Source organism: Oryctolagus cuniculus, chromosome 11 (genome assembly GCF_964237555.1).
Source record: "Oryctolagus cuniculus chromosome 11, mOryCun1.1, whole genome shotgun sequence".
Classification (NCBI taxonomy): Eukaryota; Metazoa; Chordata; class Mammalia; order Lagomorpha; family Leporidae; genus Oryctolagus; species Oryctolagus cuniculus.
Window position 1 is genome coordinate 4,964,508 of NC_091442.1, and position 6,586 is coordinate 4,971,093.

Here is a 6,586-nt window from a genome sequence, read left to right on the forward strand (position 1 = left end):
TGGGCCCCTGCACACACGTGGGAGACCCAGAAGAAGCTCCTGGCTCCTGGCTTCGGATTGGTGCAGCTCCAGCCTTTGTGGCCAACTGGGGAGTGAGCCAAGGGTTGGAAGACCTCTCTCTCTCTCTCTCTCTGTCTCTCTCTCTCTCTGTCTCTGCCTCTCTCTAACTCTGCCTTTCAAATAAATAAACAAATCTTTAACAACAACAACAAAAAAGACACCAGTCGAAGGGCTATCGTTGTGGCGCAGTGGGTTAAGCTGCCCCTGGCAACCCCTATATCCAGCATCCCGGCTGCTCCACTTCCATTCCAGCTCCCTACTCATGCACCTGGGGAGGCAGTGGAGGGAGGGACACCAACCAGGAGGGAGACTCAGATAGAGTTCCTGGCTCCTGGCTTGGGCCTGACCCAGCCCCAGCCATCGTGGCCCTTTGGGAAGTGAACCAAAAGGTGGAAGTTCTCCCTCTTCCTCCTCTCTTCCCTCTCCCGGTATCTCTTGCTCTCTGTCTCTCCCTCTCACTCTGTCACTCTGACTTTCAAACAAAATAAATAAAGATTTTTTAAAGATAGATTGATTTTGATACAAAAAAAATTTTGAGGTCCGTGAATCATTTTTAATTATGCACATTTCCCAATGAACCCCGATGCCTCCCGCATGCAGGTACATTTCAAAACTTTTTGCAGCAAGATAAACTCATTTTTTATTCCACTTTCCCAGAAGAAACAGTCGGTGAGCCAGAAGGAGCGTGGCGGTGTGTGAGGACACAGGGATTCGGAAGGTGTTCCAGGAGGAATGCCGGTCACAGCGACTGCTCTGAGAGGTCAAGCCCAAGGAGGACGGAGATTAAACCAGTGGCTTCCACGAGGGCCATCAGTGCCCCAGGTCCTGTCACTTCAGCGCCGTGACAGGCATGAAATTCAGAGAGAAGGGCAAGGAGGGAGGAGCTGGTGAGTTTGGACCCCTCCTTCGAGACACGCCCTGGGGGGAGCAGAGGAGGTGGGCCGGGGTGAGGACGGGTGACGCCAGGTGTACCTGAGGACGGGTGACGCCAGGTGTACCTGAGGACGGGTGACACCAGGCTGTAGCTGAAGATGAGTGATGTCAGACTACAAATACGGGTGGGTGACAACAGGTGTACCTGAGGATGAGTGACAACAGGTGTACCTGAGGACGGGTGACACCAGGTGTACCTGAGGACGGGTGACACCAGGTGTACCTGAGGACGGGTGACACCAGGCTGTAGCTGAAGATGAGTGATGTCAGACTGTATCTAAATATGGGTGACGTCAGCTGTATCTGAGGACGGGTGACGCTAAGCTGTATCTGAGGACGGGTGACACCAGGCTGTAGCTGAAGATGAGTGATGTCAGGCTGTATCTAAATATGGGTGGCACCAGGTGTACCTGAGGACGGGTGACGTCAGCTGTATCTGAGGACGGGTGACACCAGGTTGTAGCTGAGGAAGGGTGACGCCAGGCTGTAGCTGAAGATGGGTGATGTCAGGCTGTATCTGAGGACGGGTGACGTCAGCTGTATCTGAGGACGGGTGACGCCAGGCTGTATCTGAGGACGGGTGACGTCAGCTGTATCTGAGGACGGGTGACGCCAGGTGGTAGCTGAGGACTGCACCAGTGGTTTTCAACTGGGGGCGACATCAGGGGACACCTGTGCTGTCACACCTGAGGGGACACCTGTGCTGTCACACCTGAGGGGACACTACTGCAATGCCCAGGACAGCCCCCACAACAGAGAATGACCGGGGTGCCACGGCCGAGAGGCCGCGCCCACAGGAATGATGGGTGCAGGTGGCGGGACACCAAGCAGACGTCTCCGGGTTCGCGACGGGAGCCGAGCCCCCCAAACAGCAAGAAGCGACACCAACCAGGCCACCACTCTGGGGTTTGCTGTCTCCCCATCGCAGGAGCAAGGAAGAGAGCCAGCTACATCCGGTCCCTGCCCCGCCCCTTCCGCAGCCGGCCTCCACTGCTCCCATAGGCTGCACAGAGGTCATGTGACCTGCCTCTCATGCCAGCGGCCCAATCAGATTCTGATTCCCGGGAAGCCGGTAGAGCAGGGGCGGGCCCTGCGCGGCGGGGCTGGGAGCTGCTGGCTCCTGGCCGCAGTTCATGCAGAACAGCCAGGCGCGCAGAGGGCGAAGGCTGGAGTCGGCGCCCGAGGGGGCCGCAGGGAGGGAGCGGCTGCTGGGCTCCTAACGACTCCCGATTCCTCCTGGACTGAGGCGAGGTCAAGGCCGCTGCCCCCCAGGGGACCCCTAAGTCCCTTTTTCCGGGAAAGGCCTTGTGCTCGCGCTGGTTTGACTGATGCTGCCTCCCACCCGCTGACTGCCAGCGCTGACTGCCTGAGGTCAGGGAGAAGTAGGAGCCGGAGCTGCTAAAGCACAGAGGGCCACAGCCGCCGCGTGTCGGTCCACACCCAGCTGGGCTTTCTGCAGCCACAGGGGTGGGAGCTCGAAGCAGCTGGCGGTGTTTCGCAGGGGATAAGCTGCCTAACAATGAGGCCAAGAGAAGGCAGCACTATTGAGAAACAGAGAATAATTCCTGACCAACGCTTTTGGCTCCTGGATCCAGCTGGACCTGAAGCCACTGCCTTTTCAGCCACATGAGCCGATACATCCCCTCCTGTATCTAGGCCCCTTGGCATTGGGTTTCCTCTCACCTGCAATTAAGTAAACTCCACGACGTTTCCTGGGCCAGGAGCCCGTGCTGAAGGATCCTCCCCGTGCTGCTTTTCAGCCCTAAGCCGGCATTGGTGGACCGTCGAGGGCGGGCGGGACACTGCTGGCACCTGCCCCCCAGCTTTCCAACTTATCGGAGGAAAAAGCACATTCAAGCTTTGCTTGCGGGCCAAGGATTAAGACAGGAGCCAACAGGAGAGGTGAGAAGGAAGACGGAACCTTCTCTCCAAACAAGAACAGGAGCACTGCTGGCACCGGAGAGGAGGGCCGTGTGGACGCGGCCAGGGGCCCAGGCAGTGCGGGGTCAGGAGCGGGGAGCCCTGGGCAGGCTGAGGCCACAGGTGGGAGCGGGTGGGTCTGCGGCGGCCGGCAGCCCCAAGCCCCCTCTCTCCTGGGCTGCTCTAACTTCCTGTTTTCCGAGGGAAGGGGGCATCCCCCCCAAAGCGCTGCTCCCGCTGCATGCAGTGCGGATGAATCAGACGCCAGCGGTTCCAATTTATTTGATACAAAACAGGGCTGTGTGAGGATGGGCAGGGCCCCGGGAGGCTGGCGGGTTTATTGAGAACAGAAGAATGAGTGATTCATTCCGCGATGTCAGACAAACCCCAAACACACCCAGTTTCCCCCCTGGGGAGCCGGCTGCGCTTTGCCTCCCGCCTGGGGCGCGGGGAGCTGCGCTGGCCGCGGGGGGCCGGCACGTCCCATCCTCCCATCCGGATCGGCCCCTTTGTCCTCCAGGCCGGTGGCGCTGCTCCGCCCGCCGGAACCGGCTTCCTGTTTTCCCTCCCTGGCTCATCTCAAATCCAGGAGTGAGGGGCCCTAACGAGGAAACGCACCCTCGTTTCCGCATTTGCACCCTGCTCTCCGCAGCCCACCGGGGGCCACACCCACGGACGGGACCCCGCCTCCGAGCCGCGCAGTCTGGCTGCGCGCACGGACCTGGGGAAGCCACGAGGACGCCTTCCCGGGGCCGGGGCTGCAGAATGCGTTCGAATGTTTCCGGCAAACCCGGTGAGGCCGCCCGGAGCTCCTCTGTCCCCACTGCGCGCACCATCTGGCAGCGGGGAGCCCAGGCAAGACCACCCTGACCCAGGCGCGGGCAGCGGGAGACAGTCTGCTTCTGGCTTATTCTAGCCTGGTCGCACCAGGGGATGAGAGTTCTGCCCCCTGGAGACATCTTCCGGCTGTCCCCGTTGGGAAGGGAGGGTTGTCGCGTGTGGCGCATGGAGGCGAGGGATGACGCGAAACACACCGCAGGACGCAGGTCCGAGCGGCCGCTGCCACAGGAGCCCCCCAACCGGAAACGCTAGCACTGGCGCTGGGTCTTGGGGAGAAGGGGGCTCTGGGGACCCAGCCGCTTCTCTAAACCCTGCAGTGGAGCAAGAGGCACACAACGACGTCATGGAACCGCCGGGAAAGCACGGACTTCTCACGGCTCGCGGCCTCGCGCACTCAGACTTGGGGAAGTGGTGCGCACCAGGAACCGCTGCTCGCGAAGCCGGCATCCCGTGTCGACGTGCAGGCTCCTGTCCCCGAGGAGCCGGGACGGCAGTGGGAGATGGCCCGGGTGCCTGGGCCCTTGCAGCCCATGCGAGAGACCCTTCGGGGCTCCTGGCTGCAGCCTGGCTCCGCTTGGCTCCGTCTTGGTTGTTGAGGTCATTTAGGGAGTGAACCAGTGGATGGAAGACCTCTCTCTGCCTTTCAAATAAATGAATTTTAAAAAACAAAAAGACTTTGGTAAGAATGCTCAGAGAGGGGCTGACACTGTGGCACAGTGGGCTAAGCCTCTGCCTGCAGCGCCAGAATCCCACATGGGCGCCAGTTCAAATCCCGGCTGCTCCTCTTCCAATCCAGTTCTCTGCTATGGCCTGTGAAAGCAGTGGAAGATGGCCCAAGTGCCTGGGCCCCTGCACCCACGTGGGAGACCTGGAGGAAGCTCCTGGCTCCTGGCTTCGGGTCGGATCAGCTCCAGCCATTGTGGCCATTGGGGGAGTGAACCAGCGCATGGAAGACCTTTCTCTCTCTCTCTCTTCTCTGTCTGTAACTCTGCCTCTCAAATAAATAAATGAAATCTTTTTAAAAAGAAAAAAAAAAAAAGAATGCTAGGAGAACATGCTGGGATGTTAGGAAGGCTTTGGGTAAAGGCTCGTTCTCCAGACACAGCTGGTAACGCCACCGAGCCCGGGAATCAGCCATTCCGTGTGACTGCAGACTTTGCACTCTCGGTCTCGGGTGGCCACCTCACCTCCCTGGGCTGCTCTCAGCGCCTTCTCAGGCTGGGAAGAAAGGCTTAGGGGCCTCTCCTCTGTCACCAGAGAGGAAACTCTCCGCAAAACGCCACCAGCAAACTGCTCTTGGTGCCGCACCAGCCGGGGCCACGCATAGGGGATTCTGAGAGATGGGCTTCCCCTGTTTGCCTCTCGTGTCCCTTGAGGTGGGCGCCACCAGCTTCAGAGAAAGGGAGGGAAACGACTCTCGGCAGACAACGTGTGGTTGTGCAGAGTGGCCCCCAGTTCTCCCCGCCTTGAGAGATGGGTCTCAATCCTCTCTCCTTGCACCTCCAGTACTGCAGGGTGTGCAAGGCCTGAGTGAGGTGAGGCCAAGGAAGGCCAGCAGCTGGGAAGCAGTCACTGTGCAGGTCGTGGGACCGCCCGAAGAGGGCCATCCTGGGGACAGCGTGGGTGCAGTCTCCAGCAGCAGTCCTAGCTGACATCAGTCCTCCAGTCACCGCACAAGGCAAAAGGTATAGAAGTGGGGCCACCGTGGACCTCATCCCAACTGCGACTGAGTGTCGCTGAGTGACCCTAGCTGATTCTGCAAGTATGGAGTGCCTTCAAGAGGGTCATATAAAATACATCCATGGGGGCCGGCGCTGTGGTGTAGCCGGTAAAGCCGCCACCTGCAGTGCCGGGGTCCTATATGGGCACCAGTTCAAGTCCCTGCTGCTCCACTTCTGATTCAGCTCTCTGTTATGGCCTGGGAAAGCAGTAGAAGATGGCCCAAGTCCCTGGACCCCTGCACCCATGTGGGAGACCCGGAGGAGGCTCCTGGCTCCTGGCTTCAGATTGGCGCAGCTCCAGCCGTTGCGGCCAATTGGGGAGTGAACCATCGGATGGAAAACTTCTCTCTCTGCCTCTCCTCTCTCTGTGTGTAATTCTGACTTTCAAATAAATAAATAAATCTTTAAAAAACCAGTGTTTTTTTTTTTTTTTTGACAGGCAGAGTTAGACAGTGTGAGAGAGAGACAGAGAGAAAGGTCTTCCTTCCGTTGGTTCATCCCCCAAATGGCTGCTATGGCCAGTGCACTGCACCGATTCGAAGCCAGGAATCAGGTGCTTCCTCCTGGTCTCCCAAGCGGGTGCAGGGCCCAAGCACTTGGGCCATCCTCCACTGCCCTCCCGGGCCACAGCAGAGAGCTGGACTGGAAGAGGAGGAACCGGGATAGAATCCGGTGCCCCAACCGGGACTATAACCCGGGGTACCGGCGCCGCAGATGGAGGATTAGCCTAGTGAGCCACGGAGCCGGCCAACAGTTTTGTTTTAAGTCATTGTGCGTTGGGGGTGTTTGCCATCCAGCAGTAGACTCCTGGAGCAATAACCAACAAGTCCGCCTGTCAGAGACAACTGGGGAGGGAGGCAGGGTGGTTCCTAACAACTCTCAGACATAACGGAGGGAAGAGAAGGGCTTATCAAGGACTCGGCTGGGCCTAGGGAGGCAGTAAAATCTGGATTATTACCGAACACGTGACCGGTAGTTTTTACTCAAGTATAAACTCAGAAACCTCCGTACCTACCAGTTCCCACAAAGTCTTAGACGCGAGATTATGAGCAAAGCCTGTGGAGTTAGACAGGCCTGGGCTCAGAGCTGTGCCCTCCCCTCCCTGCCCGGCA

General features: G+C 58.8%; 1 long non-coding RNA gene across 3 annotated transcripts; it reads right to left on the minus strand.

The window, feature by feature from the left end:
- Positions 1 to 599: 599 nt before the first annotated feature.
- On the minus strand, positions 600 to 2,654 carry LOC103346276 (uncharacterized). 3 transcript variants are annotated; one of them, XR_011379730.1, is made up of 4 exons: positions 1,883 to 2,654; positions 1,404 to 1,679; positions 1,033 to 1,323; positions 600 to 891 (listed from the first exon to the last, which is right to left on the minus strand). It is a non-coding gene; the product is annotated as an uncharacterized lncRNA (long non-coding RNA). The 3 variants fall into 3 exon arrangements; XR_007912626.2 differs by lacking the exon at positions 1,033 to 1,323 and having other exon boundaries at positions 1,404 to 1,642; positions 1,883 to 2,647; XR_007912624.2 differs by lacking the exon at positions 1,033 to 1,323 and having other exon boundaries at positions 1,883 to 2,647.
- Positions 2,655 to 6,586: the final 3,932 nt, after the last annotated feature.